The sequence below is a fragment of the Xiphophorus couchianus genome, chromosome 17 (assembly GCF_001444195.1).
Source record: "Xiphophorus couchianus chromosome 17, X_couchianus-1.0, whole genome shotgun sequence".
Classification (NCBI taxonomy): domain Eukaryota; kingdom Metazoa; phylum Chordata; class Actinopteri; order Cyprinodontiformes; family Poeciliidae; genus Xiphophorus; species Xiphophorus couchianus.
Genome location: NC_040244.1, coordinates 11,621,527 through 11,644,163, shown reverse-complemented (window position 1 = coordinate 11,644,163; position 22,637 = coordinate 11,621,527). Strand labels below are relative to the sequence as shown.

Here is a 22,637-nt window from a genome sequence, read left to right as displayed (position 1 = left end):
GGGCGTGGTTGGGAGGAACGGCCCACCCGACCTGAACTCGAGCGGTGTTCTGTTGCTGGACTTCTGTGCTCGCCATGGATTGTCCATAACGAACACCATGTTCAAGCATAAGGGTGTCCATATGTGCACTTGGCACCAGGACACCCTAGGCCGCAGTTCGATGATCGACTTTGTCATCGTTTCATCGGATCTGCGGCCGTATGTCTTGGACACTCGGGTGAAGAGAGGTGCGGAGCTGTCCACTGACCACTACCTGGTGGTGAGTTGGCTCCGGTGGCGGGGGCGAAAGCCGGTCAGACCTGGCAGGCCCAAACGTGTTGTGAGGGTCTGCTGGGAACGTCTGGCGGAATCCCCTGTGAGACGGAGCTTTAACTCCCATCTCCGGCAAAACTTCGAACACGTCCCGGGGGAGGTGGGGGACATGGAGTCTGAGTGGACCGTGTTCCGTGCCTCCATTGTCGAGGCGGCCGATCGGAGCTGTGGCCGCAAGGTTGTCGGTGCCTGTCGCGGCGGCAACCCTCGAACCCGTTGGTGGACACCTTCGGTGAGGGATGCCGTCAGGCTGAAGAAGGAGTCCTATCGAGCCTTTTTGGCCTGTGGGACTCCGGAAGCAGCTGATGGGTACCGGCGGGCGAAGCGGCATGCGGCTCGGGCGGTTGCTGAGGCAAAAACTCGGGTGTGGGAGGAGTTTGGAGAGGCCATGGAGAAAGACTTCCGCACGGCTTCGAGGCGATTCTGGTCCACCATCCGGCGTCTCAGGGGGGGGAAGCGGTGCAGCACCAACACTGTTTATAGTGGGGATGGTGTGCTGCTGACCTCTACTCGGGACGTTGTGGGCCGGTGGGCAGAGTACTTCGAAGACCTCCTCAATCCCACCAACATGCCTTCCACTGAGGAAGCGGAGCCTGGGGACTCTGGGTTGGGCTCTCCAATCTCTGGGGGCGAGGTCGCCGAGGTGGTTAAAAAGCTCCTCGGTGGCAAGGCCCCGGGGGTGGATGAGATCCGCCCGGAGTTCCTTAAGGCTCTGGATGTTGTAGGGTTGTGTTGGTTGACGCGACTCTGCAATATCGCATGGACATCGGGGGCAGTTCCCCTGGATTGGCAGACTGGGGTGGTGGTCCCCCTGTTCAAAAAGGGGGACCGGAGGGTGTGCTCCAATTATAGAGGGGTCACACTCTTAAGCCTCCCTGGCAAGGTCTATTCAGGGGTCCTGGAGAGGAGGGTCCGTCGGATAGTCGAACCTCGGATTCAGGATGAGCAGTGTGGTTTTCGTCCTGGTCGTGGAACACTGGACCAGCTCTACACCCTCAGCAGGGTCCTGGAGGGTGCATGGGAGTTCGCCCAACCAGTCTACATGTGTTTTGTGGACTTGGAGAAGGCGTTCGACCGTGTCCCTCGGGGAGCCCTGTGGGGGGTTCTCCGGGAGTATGGGGTACCGGGCCCTTTGATACGGGCTGTCAGGTCCCTGTATGACCGGTGTCAGAGTCTGGTCCGCATTGCCGGCAGTAAGTCGGGCTCGTTTCCGGTGAGAGTTGGACTCCGCCAGGGCTGCCCTTTGTCACCGATTCTGTTCATCACTTTCATGGACAGAATTTCTAGGCGCAGCCAAGGTGTTGAGGGGATCCGATTTGGTGGCCTCAGGATCTCATCTCTGCTTTTCGCAGACGATGTGGTCCTTTTGGCTTCATCAGATCGTGATCTGCAGCTCTCGCTGGATCGGTTCGCAGCCGAGTGTGAAGCGGCCGGGATGGGGATCAGTGCCTCCAAATCCGAGGCCATGGTCTTGAGCCGGAAAAGGGTAGAGTGCCTTCTCCGGGTCAGGGGGGGTGTCCTGCCCCAAGTGGAGGAGTTTAAGTATCTCGGGATCTTGTTCACGAATGGGGGAAGAAGGGAGCGGGAGATCGACAGGCGGATTGGCGCAGCGTCTGCTGTCAAGCGGGCGCTGTACCGGTCCGTCGTGGTGAAGAGAGAGCTGAGCCAAAAAGCGAAGCTCTCGATTTACCGGTCGATCTACGTTCCCACCCTCATCTATGGTCATGAGCTTTGGGTCATGACCGAAAGAACGAGATCGCGGATACAAGCGGCCGAAATGGGTTTTCTCCGTAGGGTGGCTGGGCTCTCCCTTAGAGATAGGGTGAGAAGCTCAGTCATCCGGGAGGGACTCAGAGTAGAGCCGCTGCTCCTTCACATCGAGAGGAGCCAGTTGAGGTGGCTTGGGCATCTGGTCAGGATGCCTCCTGGACGCCTCCCTGGTGAGGTGTTCCGGGCACGTCCCACCGGGAGGAGGCCCCGGGGAAGACCCAGGACACGCTGGAGGGACTATGTCTCTCGGCTGGCCTGGGAACGCCTCGGGATTCCCCCGGAGGAGCTGGAAGAAGTGGCTGGGGAGAGGGAAGTCTGGGCCTCCCTTCTGAAGCTGCTACCCCCGCGACCCGACCTCGGATAAGCGGAAGAAGATGGATGGATGGATGGATGGATGGAGAAAATTAGCTGGAGAAGCTTGTTCAATTTGCACTCGCATCTTGTTTTGTAAGAAATGTGCTGTAATTGGTTGATTTTACATGCATGCGTGGCCTCACTATATTCCCATCCACCTTTAAGTCATAGCTGAAGAAGTGAACAGGAGTTTGCCTGCAGGGTATTTCCCACCAGGTTCTTCTTCTACATGCTTGGTTAAACAAGTTGCATTCCAACTGTCTTGTCTTCCTTGCAAAATACACTGAAACAGACTTCAGGTTTCATTTGTGCAATGTTTTGGTTGTTACAAGGCTTTTCAGAATGGATGTATGTACTTGCAATTACCCTTAGATTATAATCACGTTAAAACGTTTACTTTTTGTTGTTCTGATTTGGAGAAGAGAGTCTCATGCTTTACAAAATCTTAGAATTACATTAATAAATATAACTTTAACTCAACAGAATAACACCCTGATCCAGAACGGTGCGTTTTAAAAGCTAACGTGTGAAAAAGCATTAAGGCTGCATATTCCTTATTTTCTGGCACAGATTTCATGTAGATTGGTAAAGTCAAGTCAAATAAAATTTTGACGTAATGCTCAATTATATCATTAGATTTTTCAAGAAACTGTCATGTGTGAGTAATCTTTTAAGGGCTATACGGTAAATTAAACCTGTTATAATCAATATATTTTAATGCATAAAAATATTTGCACTTTGGTAATGCAATGCATACCAAAGTGGTGTCCTCTGTTAAAATAAAATGAAAAAAATCCTGAACACATTAGAATAATCACTTGACAAATGCATGCCCCCTGCCAAATTAATGTTTCCTTAAAAAAATAGCTTAGTTAATTAATTTTTGCTTAATGTCACAGGTAGCTGTGCTTAAATGCTAATGCTCACGTGTACATAAAGTTAAAGTACATAAGTGTAGATTTGATTTGAGCTTTTTGTCTTCCCTGTCCTTTGCTATCACAGCATTGGGGGACAGAACTACAGTCATTTATAAAGAATTATGATGATCTTGGCTACTTTGTTGTTTAGGTTGGAATAAGTTGTGTCAGTCCCTCTTGTGGTACCTGAACAAGTTTCCATTTTCTATGTCGCTGTTAAGCTGGAATAAATGGTTAGAAGGCAGCAGAAGGTTGATAGTTGGAAGCTCCAATTAATTAATGAACAAGTTATAGATTCATGGAAAATAAGTTTTATATATACAGTATGGTCAATGTGCTTAAAAATGTACAAAAGCAGGCATGCATTGCAATCTCATTTGTTTTATTTTTGAGAAATGTGTAAAAAAATGAATATGTAAATTTTTCTGTAGAGCTCTCATACTGCTCATCTCACTCCTCTCCAGTATTCTCATTATATAACCACAAAGCTAAATGCTGCCTAAATTAAAGGGATATCAGATTTTGAAGCAATGCAACTTGTGCCTCAGAAATCCTATTCTTCTTCTTCCCTTTTTGATGAAAAAGGTCATAATCAGTATGTTTTTTTTTCTGCTAATGAACACCTGGACACGTCATAATGTGACAGAGAGCCATTTGCAGGAGAAATTCAAATATTATGAGTAGTTGGTATGCCAGTGATGTATACAGGCTGGGCTTCAATAAGGGATAATTATGGAATATCAAGTTTGACTGTGTCCAGATTGTGGCTGCTGTGGTAGGCTCAGCAATAAGACAAGTACAATGGGGAATACATGTTACTGATTCCTCACTGTGTCATTTCTTAGGGGAGCTGTTTGACATTTTCCTAAATATTCTACTCTTACTTTCTTGCTGAGTGTGGAGTAAGAAAATCAATACTCTCCTATCTGTTCAGCAAGTCACCAGTAGATGCTAAATAAAATCTGTAACCTCTCACTCATTTCGTTGCGAATGATATTTATTTTAGGATGCAGAACTTCTAACACGTTTCTAAATTACAACAGCTTTCTTTTGATAAACATGGGGGCTATTTGACCAGGAGTAACGGCACAGAGGCAGCGGCATCTGCAAAAAGTTCTCCCACTGGTTCACTGATATTCGATGTCTTTGAAATGAAGCCTGAGGTGCAGACAGCCAAGCTCCCACAGGTTCAGCAGATTGGTCCTTGCTGCAGAAAAATCAGATGGCCATATGGTGGACCTGATGCTCTAAAGCTCTCTCTTCGTCTCTGGTCTCGAACAGACAGCAAACTGTCCGTGTCTCTCTGAACAGTCAGTCATTATCTCGTCGTGGAGAGACATCAAAGGAAACCCGTAGACTCCATTAGACCTGAATATTCTCGCTGTGCAAACATAAAGCAAGTCAAATCAGAGGAGGCCAGCTTGACCTCTGTTTCTTTTGAAAAAAGTGTGGATGGTTAGGCCATTGAGGTTTATAGATAGATTTATGAAGTGTGCCAATACTCTGATCTGAATGAATATGTGTGCTGTGCTAAACTCATGAAAATGTTTATAAGTGTCCTCTCAATTTCGACTCATTTGACTTTATCTGGGTCTGTTGAGCTGTCAGAAGTGACTGAGAAATGAGTGTTGAATTCCGTGTTATATTATTTAGGGATGATCTGAACAAACGACTTCCAATTTCCACTAAACAGGTAGGCAGTAAAGGAGGTGGAGTCGGCACTTTAGAAGTTAGTTTGCCACACAGACGCAGCTGAATGACACAAAACGCAGGGATCAAAAGAGACTGACAGAACATTTCATAGGTCAAACACAGTGTGAGCGCAGGATCCAGGTTGGTGGAAAGGTTTGGAGAGTTGACACCAAGCCTTGCATGACAGAACCATCAGTGGTATGCCCTTTATTAGACTCCCAACAGAGCCTGAATGGGGAATCAGTTCCTCTGATTAATATTTGACATTTTGGACATGTATTTAATATTTATTTTATTTTCTTAGACACCTACATGTCAGCATTTTAATTTCCAGCATAGTCAAAGCATTTCTTTTCTTTGTATCCTTTTAAAACACCTAAACAAAATTAAGTTTCTTACAAAAGAACTAATTTCCCTTAAACATAAACTTTCAGATTTTATGTGATAAATCAACACAAATAAATGCACAATTCTGAAGTGGGAGGAAAAAATACTTGATTTTTGAACATTTTCACAAATTTGAGAAGCATTTTTACTCGTTGAGCGCGTTTTTCCCCCCATTGGCCTTAAATAAAATCCACTTCAACCAGTGGTCTGAGGGAAAATCCAGCTGTGGGTAATTTTAGTCTCAGTAGAAATACAACTGTTCACTGAAGGCCTCAAAGGTTTCTCGGAGAGCATTAGAGAGCAAACAAAAGTAATACTATATATCCCATCCTTTAGTAATAAAAAAAAAGTGGATGAGAAAAGCTAATAATTCCAACAGGAAAACAAAAAATCGTCACGTTTGGAGTTGATCAAAAGCCACAATACAAGTACATGCCACACTCTTCAGAGTTTGACATACTTTTATAATATTGAGGTTTGTGGTTGTAATGTGACAGGATGTGAAAAGCTTCTAAGGGTCATGAATGCCTTTGCAAGAAACTATATCAGCTGTCTATTGCAAGCAATTGCACAAGAATATGTTAAAAAGTGTTCTTGATGGAGGAAATATTTTACTGTCTCGTGTAATAAGGTGATTTCTTTTTTTCTAGGAGCAGAGGAGTCCTATTCTTAGTGATGTAACGTTTTTTATAAACTGTAATTGCTAAATGTCAGCTATGCTCAACAGTTACTGTTTTTTTAAATTCTCATTTACCAGTACCCCATCAGTGGACCACTTTGTTAGATTCCTGGATAGTAATTGAAAATGAAAGATGGATAAATGCTGAAAAACCTACATGCATCCAGATGGCCTTTTTGTATCTGTGGGCTATTTCAGTGGCTGCAGCTATAAACAAATTTGTGCCATCTGTTTAGTGTTGGATTCAAGTCCATCTGTCTGATCAAATATCTCTTGACGATTGTCCCTGGTTTGCATAGAGGGGAAACACGGTGTCAGCAGTTAATTCCTATATGCAGTGCTTTAAAAGAAACACTGCATATAGGAATCTCCTTAAAGATTTCTTCTCTGTTGTTGTTGTTGTTGTTTTTTTAGTTGACATTTAAATGTTTCAGATCAAGATGTCTTGTAAAATGCAGTTTTATGTTGTCGTTCAGAGAGTTTTTTTGTCTCATTTAGTCTTTAAGATAAGGGTTAGAAAGATTTTGGTAGAGCCTAGCATTAAGTGATGAGTTCAGGAGCGATAATTCTACTATTTTGGGGAACATTTTGCACTGAGGTAGTTATTTGTAATATTTGTACAAGTTTGCTGAATTTCAAATAACACATTACAATAAACTAGAAACATTTCTGTACAACACAATTCCTGGTAAAAAATCGATTAACAGAACAAAGCAACTAAACGTTTAGAATAGTCTAACTTGTGTCTTAAATCAGATGTTAAAATGTTAAAATCAGGAGAACTAATCAGAATCTCAAGAAAAACCTGTAATAGAGCTGAAACATGTCTAATTCACGTTTAAAAAACTTTTGTTTGTGATTTAGTTTTAATGCTGCAAACACTTAAAATAATACCAAGTTTTTTATCTCAACTAACATAAATCTAGGTTTAAATCTAGGTTTATGTCATGGATGCTCTGGCAGACATGTGTATACCAGACCTAACCATCATTACTACTGAGCGCCAGACTTATAAGGCAATACTAGCAGGACAAAAATTATTCTTCTTCTTCAACTTCTTAAAACTGGTTTAAAGCTGCATATCACCTCCTGACACATAGGGGGTGTCGTGTGTAAAGATACACCAACACTGCCAACAGAAGTAATGCATCACAAAAGCCCTTCGAAAAATCTAGTGATGTAAAAAGTACAATTTTTATCATTAAAATGTAGTGGAATAAAAGTAATGTCTTCCAAAAAATGTTAGTCTTATAAAATACAAATTCTCAAAAACCATACTTTAGTACAGTACTCGAGTAAATTTGCTTCATCACTGACAACTGATAAGTCTTAATATGATTAACCACATATTTTAGAAATTCACTCGTTAATCCAACTCTGATTAGTTCTTCACCAGTACAATTAGAAAGTTTCTTAAAAAACCTGAAGTACGCAAAGCAATCTCTAAAAGAAACGCAACATGCCCCAAGCTAAAGAATTTTTTAAAACTCAATTAGCCACAATGAGAGCCATTGTCCATTTATAGAAATATTTATAAATATATATGAAAAACATGAATCAGTCATGAACACCAGCCAAAAATGCAGACTGTTCTTGTCAAAGTCTGGTATGAAATCCAATTGAGATGCTGTGGCATGACTTTAACACAAATGCTTGAAGACATTTGTGCAAGGGTGAGATAACCGGTTAGTGAAACCTTTAAATGTGAATGCATTTGAATTCAAATTCTTCCAAGTGTGAATGCACATGACTTATCCAATTACAATTTTTCTTCTGAAGATGAAGGTCTATGACGACTCAAGCACGTCCACAGTCCAGGCCTTGCCGTAGTTTCCCAGTTTAAACCTCAGGCTCCCTTCTGTGCTCTTTCTCTGGTGCTGTTTTCCTAAATCTCCTGAGCCGGCCCATGCAAAGCAGCCATTAGTAGATGTTTGCTAACAATACAAATTCTATCAACGTTTCCAGGCATGGCATGGAATGCCACTAATGCTGGTATAGTTTTTGTGTTACTGGCCCAGTGCAGAAAGCTTTTGGACAGAGAACACGTAGTGTTGCTTGAATGAATATTAGCCGTGCTTTCAAAAATGAAATTATTTTTTGACTTTGACTATTTGTTGAAAATGACAACTGCATGTTTGCATAGGGTGTGGGTGCTGAGCTGGGATGACATTTTTCTTTTTCTTTTTTTTTAAACTTCCATTATTTTCATCAATGAAACCTGTTTCCAAATACAAATCTAGATAAAAACTACTTTTTCAAGTAAGTTCAATTTGTGTTCAGAGGTTCTGCAGTAGATTTTGGATCCAATTATGTTTTTTATAAAAAAAAATATATATATATATCCAGATTGGTCTGGATAGCTTTTTTCCTCTTTTTAAAAAGAGGAAAACTACATTTGAATTTATTTATCCCATTAAAATTTTGTGAAATTTGTATGTGAGACAAAGAAGACAAATGGATATAATTTGTAGGGATACTACTTCACAGGACTATGTATTAACTTCAGTATTATGCTAGAAAGCTCTTGTTGAAGGATGTCCCTGTTATTATGCACTGCAGGACAGGGGACATTACCTTATTTGACATTTATCTCTATGAAATATTAGGTTCAATTTGTGGTATTTTACCATTTCCTCTAACAGGAGAAACTGGAAAATATTTCTCTATACTGTTTTCTAGGACACAAAATCAACAGGAAGTGTTTGTCGTTTTGCTTTTATTCTCCATTTGAGACATAAACAACACTATTGCCCTATTTTCTGAAGTGCTCTTAGAAAGCCAAAAGTAAAGGGTAATTTCCCCATTTACTTCTGAACACATAGTTCTGCCTAACCTTTGATATCAATTTAAAAAAAAGAAAATCCATGCCTCTCAAAGCTTCGACTCTGATATCTGTAGAAATCTGTGAACGGGGTAAGAAAGAATAAAAGCTGCAGATTAGAAAATTCTTAAAATCGTGTTTTTCTGAAGCCTGTCGCACATTAGGAAATGTCACAGTGCCGCCAGGTTTGTTTTGACCAATCAAAGGATAATTTTTTATGACTCAAATACATTTGCAGACTTTCAGTATTAAATTGCTTTCTATTCCCCCTTGGCACGTGCATGTTAATAAAAACACACACACACACCTACCTAATGTTGCTAATTTAAGCTAATGCCAATTTTGGCTCTCCCAAGGAGTAAAAGTGAAATGAAATGTTCGTGTTTAAGAGTTCTCCTAAAATACACTTTCATGATATCCATTTTGAAAGTAAAACATGAGAGAACAAACAGTATTATATATGAAGTTGGTCCATATAGATTTTAAAAACATTCGGGAGAGAAACAAGCTGTTTTTTGGAACTGTTTAATGCTATTTGCTTTATTTTCTGTTCTAGATTCACAAATGACATTGTACTATATACATGCAGGAGAAAATCTGCTATCCTATTTGAGTTAAGGTGCCATTTTTCCTCTATTCAGCCACTAATACAGCAAATGCAGTAGTAATCAGAGGGAGGGTGAAAAGGTTTTATCTGTACCCCATCGAGCTAATCACACATGATCAATACCTAACTGAAATTTTGGTAGAATAAAGAAAAGCTTTGCTCTTGCTTTGTTCATTTGCATATCTTTAATGTGATAGATTATTCTCAAAGCTTGTTGTCCTTTGGATAACTTAATATGTTTGCAAATGCGTAAATTTTATTTACGATAAAAAAGGGGTTCTAAGTGTTTGCATTGGAACGTTGATTGCATTCTTCCTGCAAAAGAAGGTTCTTAACTGTCTGGAATTGCTCGAACGGCTGTATTACTCATCTCAGATCTGATACTCTACTTACAAACCATAGTCTTTTCCCATCAATGCTACTTTTTGCAGAAACTTGGAATTTTGCTGCTTTGCAGTTTGGGTCTCTCCAGACCCAGTTTTTTTCCAGGTAGGAAAAGCAGGTGCCTGCCATGGGACTATGGACAATTTCATTCAACTCTCACTCACAGCCCAATGCAAGTCAAATAAATGTCTATATTCAGAAGTTTCTATAATTATTTTGGTTTAATCAGGGCTCAACATTTCTCTTAGAATTGGTTCAACTGACCTAAAACAACAAACAGAACCACAATAAACTGGCTTACATCCATAAAATGACTAGTTCACAAGTACAAAGGGAATTTGAGTGAGGATTAAGAGGTTTGTTACATTTGGGGGGATTTTGCGAGTACGAAATTGTTCAAATGTATGCACTTCTAGAAATGTTTTTGGTTCTATAATAAATTTGAGCTTAAATGTTGAACTGACCACATCCCTCTCATAGGACAGATATGGCACAACAGAATATTTGTAAAGATCTAGTTTTATTCTTAGCATAGCGCCTTTAAACTTGACCTGCTGGAGGGACTTATTGCTCCACCTGCAAACATATTCTCTCTCTACTCCACCTTAGATGTCTGATGTAGCATCCAGCATATCCATCCATCCATCCATCCATCCATCCATCCATCCATCCATCCAGCATATCCATCCATCCATCCATTTTCTGTTCACTCTTGTCCCTAATGGGGTCGTGAGGGTTGCCGGTGTCTATCTCCAGCTACGTTCCGGGCGAGAGGCGGGGTTCACCCTGGACAGGTCGCCAGTCTGTCACAAGCATCCAGCATATCTTCTCTCTTTAATTATAATTTCTCGGATGAAACGACAAATTATTAGAAACACTTCTTAGAACCCGAGTCAGTTCTCAGGTAAAAGGATCTCATGAGCTGCTCACATTTTCTAACTAATAGTGTTTATATTGCCTAGTCTTGTCTACTGTTGAAAACACAACAAATTTAGCTCTACATGTTTTATATCAAACAACACTACTCACCAGAGATAATTGCTTATTCTGACTGTGTTCTGAAAAGCTCAGCTTTAATCGTGCCAAGAGTAAACGACATCAGCTTAATGAGAAGACTGAGATAGTAGGTGATTCTTGACAGACCACTTTTCATCATGCAGAGTTAGGCAACTGAAAATCCTCTTGTAATATTTTATGGTGTACCTCTTTTAAGTTTCCTTTTGGCTGACTTTCCAGAAAAATATGCCATATGTACTTTTTCTCCTCCGGTATAAGACATCATTAAACCCACCCTTCAAGCACGCCTTCATGAAGTCCTGCTCACATATGGTAAAAAACATATAGTTTGCCAACACTTTCTCACTGACTCACACGCACGCACACGCACACGCACACGCACGCACACGCACACGCACACACACACACACACACACGCCCACCCTCATACATATGGCAGACTGGCTAACAAGACAGTTTGACACGTACGAGCAAGTTTTGCTGACCAATGGGGGTTTCTTACTGCCTTTGGGAGAAACACAAATTTTATACCTTTTCAACTTTTTTTCACTGTTTTTCTGATGATGGTCAAACACAACCTCAGCTCTGACACAGCACAGATAAAACTATAGTGCCTCATCACAACTATACGGTAGTTGTCTCTACTCCCATCACTCGTTATCTGTTTTAATGCTTTATGATGCACAGTTAAGTAAATACTTGCCTTTCTATGTATCTGAAAATGTACAGCAAACATATTGGAAGCTTCTGCTGCGCTAGGTTAACTATATATTCAACTTTGAATGTTCAGTGATGATCAGGTGATTTATTTCAATGCGAAAATACTAAATTAAATGGTGAGATTACGGCAAAAAGTAATTTATGCAGTAGAACACTTCTGATCCCAGTGTACACTTTTTAAATGACCCTATGGGATAAATAATGCACACAGAAGAGAAATCTAAATAGTAAAAAGCATATTTTTTTATTATTTAATTTTTTTTCAACAACTTCAACTATTGAGCTAGTTTCTAAGTTTACTTTTGATTGGAAGGCATTAGATCATGGAGAACTTAAACCAGTCGTTTATATGCTATGCTTATCTTTAAGGAGCAGAAGATTGAATCAACACTGTCGGATAGAAAAAACAAGCAGACATTCATGGTTTGGTGCCATGCAACAAGTCAAAATTAATTTGCTTGTATGAAACAAAAGAGGATTTTTTTTTACGTTCTGTTGAAGTTTAAAGCCTGGCCCCCTGTGCAAGCCCTTTCAACACGTATGAAAGATCAGGATTTTGTTAAACCCCATGCCTTATGAGCAAACTCAACAGTTCTGTTAACTGTATGTTGTTTTTATGACACCTTACTCTTGTGTCTTTTATTGTATTAAGCACTTTGAACTGCCTTGTTGCTGAAATGTCCTCTGTAAATAATCTTGGCTCATTGATTTTCAAGCCGAGATTTTTAAAACCTCTGAGACGCTGAATCAGATGCAGAGCCTATAAACGTCCCAAACGGCACCAAAATTGCAAGATGGCTAATTACCTATTTGTTTTTGCAACATGAATGCAAGAGACTATTGATAGGATGTTCCTCAAGTGTACCAAATTTCATGGCTCTGAAATAAAGTAAGCTAAGTGTGGTTTTGAAAGTCGCCAGAGGGCGCTGTTAAGCTATTGCCTAGTAAATTTCACTCTTGTCTGACGCATGCAAAATCTCTGAGTTACCACATGTAACTCCAAAAAGCCAATTAATTTGACAGAAGGATAGTAAATGCCACACATACAATTGGTTTTTGCATCACTTTCCCATGTTCAGGCCAAAAAAATCCCTTTGGAACATTCCTAAGTTACTTTAATATAAAGTAAGTGTACATTTTTCAGAAACATTTGTTCATTTTGGATACCTACTGTGCTTTAAGACTGATCAGAAGAAAAAGTACGGTTCTATTTATTTGTTCCTTCCACACCAGTTATTGTATTTCTTCTCCAGACAGCCTAACTGAAAAATCTTTGTTTGTTTTGCAAATTGGCTTTGAGCCTGTAAAATATATGAATTTCAGCAAGTGTCTGGTCAATAGTGGACTTTTGTAGTGAGCAATTGTCTCCCTGCCTTTTTGTTAGTGAAGAAAATGCTGAGCCAAGAGCTACATAATGCTACTCAGGATGGCTTCCTCAATATACAGTTGATTGGGCCACTTATAAGTGTGTGTGTCTGTGCAAGTTTGTGTGGCTCATTTTGATCTAGGAGCGCTCAGAAATTCAATGTTTTTTTTTCTGCTGTTATTTGACTGAATCGTTTAGGTAAAAGTGTTGCGGTTTTAAACGGTAGTGTAAAGTTTTAAAAATGTTGCATACTTATTTAAGTAAGAAAGACGCGAGCCAGCTGATTATTCTCTGCAAGTAGTTTATTAAAATAATGGTGACTTGGTCAAAAATGGTCAGATGAGGGCTTAGTGTAAGCAGAGAAAAGACAATCAATTCAGCCAAAGGTTGTTTTATCTTGTTGTCAACAAGATCACAACAGCTGGATCGTTAATATGACGACATGACCCATTTCCTGTCCCTAATTAGATAATTGTTGACGCGTTATAGATTAAGATTGTCCAGACACTGTTCTGAATTATACACAGAGAATTATACTCGCGCACCACATGAGCTGCTTATGCTACAGCATGGTGTCAGCTAAATAACCTCTCTATCTTTCCTGCCGTCTCACAGTATAGTCAGCTGCTCTGTGAGATAACACTCTTCCTCAGCATTACAATCTGACCTGGTCACCATGTCTTGACCCGTACAGTGTCCCAGATAAAAATATTTGCACTCTCTACAATCATGCCAAACCCCCCACCCCCAAATAACAGCTTATTTTCTACAGAGCGACGTATTTAAAATGACTCTGTTCATTTTCAAGATTTTGACTTAAAGCTGATGAAAAGCCTAAATTCAGTCTGTTTGACTTGCATTCTGTGCTTCTCCACTTTTTTCCAGACTATAGCACCTTGGTCTTCAAACAACATGCTAAATTTACTTCTACCTGAGAAGAGGTCTTTGGACCACTGAGCAACAGTCCAGGTAAGACTCTTTTGTTAAGTCTGGTTCAAAGAATGCAACATTTGTTGTTGTGAATACATCTGTGTGTGGCGGCTATTAAACCTCTGAGTTTTTGTTATACACAATTTGCAATGTGTATGGTTTCTGTTCTTATGAGCTGCCACCCATACGCTGATATTATAAAAATATTTTGGATTCTGCTGTTAAATCTAATTTTATTTCAGAGCATAACAACCGTGAAACCCAGAAATTGTCTTTTTAGAGCTGATTGTAATCGTCATCAGAGTTTTTGTTTCCTTTTATCCCTTCCATGTACTATTGCGAGTTTGTATTGGGCCGGTTAATTTAAAATCCATGTCTACCTATGCATTCCCTCATAGTTTGGAGTGGCAGTCTATGGGTTTTAAACCACTGATGCACAGACAATCTGAGATTACTGCTTCTACGGTCTGATTGATTTGGTCCGATGTTGCGATAGGTGCGGTTGTGTCCCTAGAACATAAGAGCACTCCTGCAGGAACAAGGTAATTAGTGTAGAACATAAATTCTGTAAATTGCCTGGTTTATCACATCTTGATATGTAAATTCACAGAAAAAAACAGGTATTGGTTCTGTAGAAAACTATTCAAGAACAAGGAGTCAGAATGTGACTTATCGGCTTTGTAACACAATCTTCTCAAAGACGGATGTTGCTTGTGCATGGTTTTACACGAGACTTTTTCTTTCCACTCAGCTTCCAATGTAGCTGGCACTCTGAATAGCCAGCTTCATTATATCCATTTGTTTCCAGTGACTTCCTTAATCTTGCCAAAAGTCTTGACGTGGGAATAAAGGAAGAAGGGAAATAGTCTGGACAAATTATTTGCCCATCTTCCTCAAATATGGTAGAAGATAAAGATAGTTGTGGTTTAGATAGATTAATAAAAGATTCACTCTGGAATGCAGAGTCACTCTTTTACAAAATATTATTTCCCATCAGTGCCCTCAAAACATTTAACCCCTGGAAAAATGTGAGGAAACCAACGTATATGTTGTAGAAACCTCAGTAAAGAAGCAAGATTAAATTTTTACTAAAAGCTATAAACGCCACTGTTTGCCCTCTGTAACATTGCCTCAGGATATACAGATGACTATATTGACATATATTTCCCAACTTATAAAAAAATCAATCTAGCTTCCTGAAAATATTTTCCTTTCCTGCAGTCAGCTACTTCCTTTCCACCTGCTTTTTCTCTTACTTGATCAACCTTTGCCTGTGTCCTTCAGTTTCCACACATATTGGTTTTCTTTCACTTTATTCAATTGGTCAATCCTTTCTTATCCCTTCTAGTCAGTGCCTGTTATTTTCTAAAGGAAAATACCAAAACTGAGAAATCCCAGTTGTGTAGAGCAAAGAGTTATCACTTAAGAAAAATACACTTCTCATTATACCATTACAAGTATTAGCAGGTTTCCTGACAACTGCTAGGTGCAGTGCTGTAGATCATCATTAAGCTATCTCAGCTACAGGTAGATATGCAAAACGTATTGAAATCACAACCTCAAATAATTATTCTCTCTACCATTTTACCTTTGACCATAGTTTATCGATTTTAATGGTAATTGTTGAATCTTATGCAGTGCTTTAAAAAAAAAAAGTATGTTTGTTCCACTTTGTTGAACTTAAATATTTCAGAACATAAAAATACATTTTAATATCAGAGAAAGTGGAGTTAATAAAATAGGATTTTTCAAATGATTTCAATTAAGAGTAAGAAAGTAAATAGAACAAAAAGCCGTAAAACCCAACAGCTGCCTGTTAGGTTGCCTCCAAAAACCGCCATTAGCATCAATAATAACTGAGTTTTTCAAATCACTGAGAAATTTAACACTGACTCTTGTTTGTAAAATGTATTGATTTCCATGCACGGACAGCCTGTTGAAGGTCAAGTTGTAGCTTCTCAATTTGATTCATGTCCAGACCTTTGGCCACTCCAAAATATTTTTTCTTTTGTTGATCCATTTAGCGGTGGTGGTCGTGCTTGGGTGTTTTGGAATATTTTTCTACTGCATAACCGAGAAGCTCTCTCAGGATTTTCTGCCAGAGGGCAGAATTCGTGGTTTCATAAATTATGAAAAATTGTCTATATCCCGAAGCAGCTCTAGGTCATTAAACTACCATCGCTACGGTTTGTTTGACTTTGGCATGATGTCCTTTTTTCCAAATGCAGTTGGTTTTACATCAGATGAAATGAAATGAGAAAACTCAACTGAGACAAGTGAGACTTTAGTGCTTTAGATCTCGTCCTGGTGTTTTTTCGACTTCCTGGTTAGGTTGGGAAGGTTTCCCCAATGCTCCACATTTTCTCCAATTGTGAATGACGACTTGCATATGTGGTTAACTGGACTCACAAAGCTTAGAAAATGTCTTTGTAGCTGTTTTTCAGCTGATGGTGTCAAAAAATTCTCATTTTATTTTTCCAATTTCTATTCCATAGTTCAGGTCATAATGTATTCCTATTATTAATTCACATCAGACAGATCCTGTTTAAACGATTTCTTGATTCGTCGGGTCTGGTAGCAATTAGCTCTGGAATTGTGATGGTGAAACTGAATTAAAAATGTGGACAATCACAGTTAATTGTCTGTTTAACAAAGAGTGCAATTATATTTTCACACAGAGGCAGTTTCATTTGAGTTGTTTTCCCCTTAAATAAATAAGTCATGTTGTCATTACTTAGGGTATTTTTGTAGGATATGAAAGGATATTTAATCTGAAGCAAATTTGCCAAATAACACAAAAAGAAGAAATACAAAAGGAGAGAAATACTGTTTCACTGCACTCTTTCTTTCCTTTTTTTTTCTTTTACCCCTCCAGGGGTAAAAGTGGGCTCTAGTGTCCCTTATATGAAAGTAGGCTGACAGGAAAGGGGGAAGCAGAAGGGGGAAGACAAAATGCAAATATCGCCGGGTCCGGGAATCGAACCCGCGATGGCCGCGTCGAGGACTCAAGGCCTCCAAACGTGGTCGTGCTATCATCTGCGCCACCACGGCACGCCCCTCACTGCACTCTTTCATCCATTTTGCATTTTCCTCAGTTTCAATGCTGAAACTGAGAACAATTCTGTTCCTTACCTTTCCACGTCTAAGGAAGGGAACTGCCCTATTTTTCTAAGAATTAAATTAGACTAATCCCTTTCAATTTTTCCTGATTAACTTGGTTGTCATTTCTTGGAATTGCAACTGTCAGGCTCGTCAGATAGCTGAGCTTGGCTCTTTTCAATGAAAACTGTTAACCTTTGGGGTAAATCTGCTAATACTCCCACCTACAGCCACACACAAGCATGGTATGTGCACATACATTAGACCATCTCATTTTTCCTTGTTTTTCTGTCAAGAATGTTTTACGTTATAAGTAGCAGAGTTATAGCAGAGCTGTGTCATTTTGTTGCAAGATTGCCAGCAAGTTCACCTCTAAATAGCTTAAAAAATTACAAAAGGATTTTGCAGAAACAATGCCAACTTGAATCTGACAAAGATTCTCTGGGTGGACAATAGACATATTATTCACTATCAGAAACCGTCCACTGTGACCATAACCAAAACTTTCTTTAAGGAAGAGCTGGCCAAAATTCCTCCACAACATTTAGAGACTCACTGTAAATGTTTTATAGGAACTGTGGCTGCCAAGGAGGACTACAACTGAAACATTTATGTGTGGAAAGCAAAATCTGAATCTTTTTCAGCTGTGTATATGCTTATTGTTAACTTCCTGCATGTTGCTGTATTTAAGTGGTTTTCACCTGGGTCCACACATGCAGAAATTAAATGCATGTTGTTAAACATCAAATCCTGTGAAGAGCTTTTCCACACACATTTATTAGGCACTTTATTAGGCACACCGTACTTGTACCCAGTTTTGGATCAGGAACAGCCTTAATTCTTAATGGCATCTGCTCAGCAAGATATTAAACATTTAGGGTCTTTGCTCCTTGTTGACATGATGGCATCATCTAGTTGCAGCAGCAGAGTTGTCAATTATACCTTAATGAAGGGAATCTACAGTTCCAACAAAAGCCAAAGCTGCTCTCTTTAGATTAAAGTCAAATGACTGTGGAAACTGTTGGAGTACAATGAAGTTATGGTTGCAAAGGGGTAAACAAAGTGAGCTGCAATTCTCATGTGGTCTTTGGTATGAGGGAAGGACACAAGGAAAGAATGAAGGACAAAATAAAGGAAGACAGGACTCAACAAAAGGAGGAATCCTAAAAATACAAAAAGCAGTGCAGTCTGCCAATACAAATCTTGATCTTATTTTCTTGCTTCATATATCTACAGGGAAAAAAATTACAAAATTTAAATTTCATACTTTTTCAGAATGTGCAGAAATTCTGTCTCACTCTTCCGTATCCTGCTCCTTGCTTTACGCATAGTTCTCAGAAGAAACAATTAAAGAGGATTATCCCTGGACACTTTTTCTCTTTGCCATGTTGATGATAACTATGGGATGCGGTAGACTGCGTACGTCTGCTTTTGTTGCATCTTGCAGCTCTATCTCTCTGGCATTTTGTCTGGCTACATAAATTAATTTATGGTTCATGACATTCCCTTTGAGCTGCTGGTCTGGATATGACTAATTGTAATGTATATAGGTGGCAAACATTACATAAAATATAGTCATGCAAACATCCATTTCAACAGACAAGTATATAGAATAAACTAGATGATGAGCTACCTAGCCTGCAATAAAGGGAATTTTCTAATCACCCTCCTGCATTGCAAAGCAAACCAATCATTTGGCTGCAAATCTTCTTGTCATTTGGTGGTCGGTCAGGCTTGCAGTCAACAACTGAGGCAGTCAGCAAAGTTACCCAGATAATTTTGCCTGCCAGGCTTTCCCTCTACTGTCCCTTAAGCCAGTATAATTAGCTTTTCCAAAGCAAACAAGCTTTTCCACCAGCATGCTCAATCCAAAGAATGTGAGAAGCATGATAGATTTGAGGGAGGTATGAAAAATTATGGGGAATGACAGAAGCCAATAAGAAAAAAATTAACAGGGTAATGGACACAGTATTTAATTAACATTAAATGGTTTGGCAGCAGCGTCTGGGAGCTCTGCTGACCATTGTTTCACAGGGCCAAGTGGTGCCAAAAGCATCATAACAGACTTCATTTTGTGCACCTTCCAACTGTAACCTGCACACAAAACACACCACACCTCAAAGGGCGCAACCGGACAAAAGCACATACATGTGTATGCAGTCAAAACCCCTTTGTTATACTAATATGCTGCCGCCTGATAAGATATTAAGCCTTTTAATTGGTTAGTTGAATACCCATTGTTGCAGCAAAATGACAAGAGAGAGCTTCGGTTATGGAGTAATAGTCATGATGAATTATACCATAACGTTTGTGTGTCTGGGTGTAATGAAGGAATGACAGAATAAATTATGAAAATGATTTAATAGAACAGTTTTGCAATATGGCCAAGGGATCTAGTGTAGAAGTAGGTTCAAACGAGATGGTGTAAACTAAAAAAAAAAAAGAAATATGTACAAATTAAATGTGAAGGTCCAGCAAATTTGCAATTATCTTTAAACAACCTCATTGAAAATTCTCCCACATTGACGGGAATTTATATCTTAATACACTTGTCTCTCATTTCAAGTTGGTCTTAATCCATCCATCCATCCATCCATTGTCTGTTCACCCTTGTCCCTAATGGGGTCGGGAGGGTTGCTGGTGCCCATCTCCAGCTACGTTCCAGGCGGGAGGCGGGGTTCGCCCTGGACAGGTCGCCAGTCTGTCGCAGGGCAACACAAAGACATACAGGACAAACAACCATTCACACACACACTCACACCTAGGGAGAATTTAGATAGACCAATCAACCTAACAGTCATGTTTTTGGACTGTGGGAGGAAGCCGGAGTACCCGGAGAGAACCCACGCATGCACAGGGAGAACATGCAAACTCCATGCAGAAAGACCCCGGCCGGGAATCGAACCCAGGACCTTCTTGCTGCAAGGCAACAGTGCTACCAACTGCGCCACTGTGCAGCCCCTGGTCTTAATCCAATTTACTTAATTTAAATATTTTAAGTAGAACTTAAGTTCAGGTAATAATGCAAAGTATTTGCATTCTCCTATTTGGCTGTTGCTGTCAACGCCATAAAATACGTCTTTAAACATTATCTTCAGCTGTTTGGCTTTATATGGAGGATCGATCATGGCAAAAATAGCAGGGAATATGGAAATAAAGAAATGGCTTCATAAAGTCATTAATTCACCAAACATTGCATACAAAAATAAAAACAAGACCTATCCCAGTGTATGTGACAGTAATGTCACATACACTGTGACATTATTGATATTTGTCATTTTCGACAGTATTAATTTAAAATGATCCATAATGTTAAATTGTAGTGGTCTTGTACAATTTAAATCTTACTTTAGGGGAAAAAATTTTATTAGCCCATCAAAAGCAGTTTTTTTTTTTATTTGATACCTTAGTTTATTTCAATAGTAATAAAATACCAGAATGAGTTTTATTTTTCTTGAAAAGGAAGTGAATATGTACCACTGAATTCTATTGAATGAATATTAGAGAATGGAATCACTATTCAAATAGATTAATTTGTCATTAAAAACTAGTTATATTACTTTAGTTGTAAATTATAAAGGTGCAAAAACCATAGCAAGTGTCTGTAGGAAAAATTGTTTTCACACAAAAAGGCCTTTCCCCAGTTATATGTGGAAGAGTAGATTGAAACGGCCATACTAATAAACATTAAGCAAGTTTAGACTGCACAGCATTGACCAGTGACCGGGCCCTCAAAGCCTTTTGGTGCTGCTGTTTTAAACGTGTAAAAAATCCTCTTTTAGCATAAATTGCCACTGAGAAATAATTTCTTCATGTTCGCACACATTATTAATAAAAGTACAGTTACTGGCACCTCTAACTATTCTAACTAGTGTATGATATCATGAGCAGTCTTCTGTGACTATCACAACCCCTTTACAAAATGAAGAGAACATAACATATAAGATGCAAACATTAGATGAAATGAATATGTATGCCACACCTTTGTGAAATGTTATTTACAGGCCAAGCACTGTCCTTTTAGCATAAAGTGGTCGTACAAGGGAAAATTATTGGGATGCTAAAGTGTGTCGATAGTACAACATCGGACACCTACTCCCTAAAATTTGGTCAAAGAAAAGCTTAGATTTTTCTAAAATACTTAGTGCAAAATTATGCTACTGAAAGAAATTTTATCTCAGACCATTACATATCTTTATTACAGATACCAAAAATTGTAGAGGACACAACAGTAAAAATAAATAATAATAAATGCTTAGCGCAAACACCACTCTAAAATTACAGTAACATGTAATTTTTCAGCTCATTAGTTGCTGTTACCTTTTCCTCAACAGAGTGAAGACTGTTAAGGAACACAAAGGTCAAAAGATGTACTTCTGTTTTGGTTTTTTAGAGTGAAGATTCTTGTATTCACACACAGCAACTAATTAAAATGGATTGGTCGAGTGCTTTTAAGTGTGGAGCCAAACTAGTGGAATCTAAGCACTTCATTAGAATATCATTATCATGCACTTGACCTCAAAGTTAACAAAGAGGAAAAAAATATTATGCAAGCTTAAGCTTGTGAGACTATAAGACAAAAGAGCAACTTATAAAGGAAGACTCTGTATTGCTGCAGGGTTTGTTTTGTTTTTTAAAAATCTAACTTGCTATATTTGTGTACACAATGTGATGGTGTGTCATTTGAATTTAAGAGCAAAGGTTCAGAAATATTAGAGATCTGGAAATCTGTTCTGCATGTCTAAGTTGTTTTCAAAAGTGTAGGTTGACTGTTTTAGAAATGTTTGTATTTTTCCCTGCTGAGTCAACCTTTTCTCAGCTGGCCTCTGCTCAGTGGCAGACTAACCCTACCAAAGCAGACCTGTCAATCAATGTTCCCAACACAACATAGATGTTCAACATGAATTCATACATGAAAAATAAACACATTTCCATACATGGCAGAGCAAGATTTACTTTAGGAACCAACGAATTAAACAGCAAAAACCCTGTGAGGGGATGATTATGAAACAGCAGATATGTGGCTGTTTCTATTGTGCATATACTCAGAAGTAACTGACTGCAAAAAACGTTTGATATCATGTAAAAATGTTGAAGCAGAAGCTCGCAAAAAAGCCAGTATGACATTTCAGCTTGCAAACTATTAAGAGTTAATTTATTATCAATGTTCAGATGTAACTGGGTAGACACGTTCTGAAATGTTCCGCTTTTGTCCCGTCAGTCTACCGTTCTCCCAAAAGTCAAAGGATGATCAGAATATTTTGTGGATAATGTGAGATGGGCCCTTGTCTGTTCTTTATGGTCAGCAAAATTTGTCTTGAAACTTTTAATTGATTGAAACATTTCATGTCCAAAAAAAATGGGATCTAACGGGCTTTGTCGATTTCACAAACAGCTGAGGCATTGCTACGCCAATTACTGAAAGTTCCTAATTCCTGAAGTGGAAGTGAGGTGGATTTCAGGTTTACCAATGAAAATGTCAGCCCTTTAAACACTTGCAGATTCACAAATGTGCATTTACAAAAATCTACTTTATTTCCGCGAAAGCTCGGACAAAGCAAAGCACCCTTGCAAACGTCAAC

General features: G+C 39.3%; 1 long non-coding RNA gene across 1 annotated transcript in view; it reads left to right on the top strand.

Moving 5' to 3' along the window:
* The window catches only part of LOC114161173 (uncharacterized), an 89,233-nt gene extending 74,734 nt beyond the window's left edge, over window positions 1-14,499 (top strand). The window contains exons 4-5 of the long non-coding RNA XR_003598955.1: window positions 13,912-13,995; window positions 14,453-14,499. This is a non-coding gene — a long non-coding RNA (uncharacterized LOC114161173). The remainder of the gene's footprint in view (window positions 1-13,911; window positions 13,996-14,452) is intronic.
* The last annotated feature ends 8,138 nt before the right edge of the window (window positions 14,500-22,637 follow it).